At 33.4% G+C, this 2266-nt stretch overlaps 1 pseudogene; it reads right to left on the bottom strand.

The window, feature by feature from the left end:
* Window positions 1-1123: 1123 nt before the first annotated feature.
* LOC143398211 (large ribosomal subunit protein mL42 pseudogene) lies at window positions 1124-1545 on the bottom strand (annotated as a pseudogene).
* Between the last annotated feature and the right edge of the window lie 721 nt (window positions 1546-2266).

Here is a 2266-nt window from a genome sequence, read left to right as displayed (position 1 = left end):
TTGACCTCTTTACAATATTGAATCTTTCTTCCATTTATTCAGATTTTCTTTGATTTCTTTAATTTCTCTCAATAGTGTTACATGGTTTTCTATGTAGATAGAAAACTTTGTATGTTTCATTACATTTATTACTAAATAGTTCATTTTTATATACTATTCTAGCTGGTGATATTCAATAATTTTATTTCTAATTTTTTATTGCTGGTAGATGGAAATATTGTTATGGTTTTTTAAATATGGATCTTGAATCTGAACTAAGTCATTTAATCTACAAGTATAACTGTGGATTCATCTGGAATTTCTATGTAATATGCCATCTATGAATGACTTTTTCTCCTTCCTATCTAACCAATCTTAATACCTCCTATCTCTTGCCCTCTTCTTCCTCCTTTCCCCTTTTCCTCCTCCTCTTGCCCCCTCCACTTCTCCTTCTCTTCCTTCATTTTAGGATAGAACTTTACAGAATGTTGATTAGAAGTGGTTCCAGTGACCATTCTTGACTTAGTCCCAATTTCAAGGACTAAACGTTTCAAAATTTTGCTTTCAAGTGTAATATTTGCTTTAGAATTTTTCTGGACATACATCATAAGATTAAGGGATTTCCCTTTGGGGAGACCTGCATCTGAGATGGTCTTAAGTAAGTCTCACCTCCTGACAGTCAAGTCCTTGTATATTCTTCTCCCACACTGAATCATGGCTGATCTGTGTGTTCAAAAGAGTATGACAGAAATGATATGTGACTTCCAAAATTTTGTCATCAAAGACATTTGAGTTTCCACCAAATCTCTCTGGGGTTTCTTAGCCTCTTAGATCACTCACCCTGGGGGAAGCCAGTCATTTTGTCTGAGAAGACCTAGGAAGCTTTGTAAAGAGGTTCATATGTGATAATAATGACAAAGAACAATGCCTCTTATTAATAACCTGCACCAATTTGTCAGCCATGTGCCTGAGCCACTTTGGAAATAGATCCTTCAAGTTAAGTCTTTTTTTTTAACATATGAAAAAATATTTTATTATTATTTTACTATATAACATATTAGTGAATACACCAGATTGCATTTTCTCAAATGGCAAATGAAATACCAGATAACATTTTTGTTTGATTCACCCAAGAGTTTCAATATCATATGTCTTTAGGAGGATTCAGATTCTTAGCACCTCTGTGATACTGTCCATGAGGATACAAATGATACATAGTAGTAAAGAACATTTTTCTAAGTTTTTCTGTCATGGTTTCTTGCTCAAGCTATTCATCTTTGTCTTCTAATCTGTTTTTTAGTACTTGATCATGTGTTTCTTCATTATTGTGCACAGAATCTAGTTGAGGGATAGGTTGTGTGTGTTCATACAGGATATCCACAGAAGGGTGGGAGCATGCTATTGTCCCACCATCAGATGTCAAAGAGAGCTGTACTCTGCTATTACAGTCATCTGAAAGAGAAGAAAATGTAGATTTATGACAAACGTCAGATAAAGCTCTGTTTTGAATAAATGTTTCAAGAAAGTTCTCTTTGATATCACCCATTTTAATGCTGTTGTTGCCATGGTGTTTGTTATAAGATGATCAGATGATATAATGAAAGATGATATGATATGATATGATATGATATGATGAAGTCTGCTTCTAGGCATATCAATTTTTATTCCAGGAGACTGCCGTGTTGTCTCAATCCAGGTCCTGTGAAACCTCAAGTAAAGTCTTGATAAGAACTTTAGCTCTAGCCCAAATGTTGACTGGAATTTCATGCCAAAACTAGAGTAAGAGCTGCCACCTAAACTACCTCCAAATTCCTGACCCACAGAAAATGTGAGGATGATAAACTATTTACTATTGTTTTGAGCCACAGTTTTGGGATAATTAGTTTTGCTGGAATAGACAATGCAACTCCTATTCTTACTGTATGAAGAGTTTTTATTTTATGTGTTAAATTTAATCAAATGCTTTTTTCTGCACCTACTAAGATAGTCATGATTTTTCTTATATTTTGTACATATTTGAGGAGGATAAACTCCCAGAAGTGGAATTTTTGACTCAAAAGATATGCATTTTAAATTTTCATAGATATGGCCAAATAGCTCATCACAAAATGGTGTAACAATTTAGACTCCCAACACAAAAGCCTGTTTCTTCATAGCCTTACCTATACATTGAGATCAACCTTCTGATTTGTCTAATATGATAAGTTTAATAAAGATATATTTTTGTTATTTTAAATTGTGTTTCCTTAATATTAGTGAGATTGAGTGTATGTGTATATTATTAAAT

The sequence above is a fragment of the Callospermophilus lateralis genome, chromosome 4 (genome assembly GCF_048772815.1).
Source record: "Callospermophilus lateralis isolate mCalLat2 chromosome 4, mCalLat2.hap1, whole genome shotgun sequence".
Taxonomy (NCBI): Eukaryota; Metazoa; Chordata; class Mammalia; order Rodentia; family Sciuridae; genus Callospermophilus; species Callospermophilus lateralis.
This window is presented reverse-complemented; position numbering and strand designations above follow the sequence as displayed.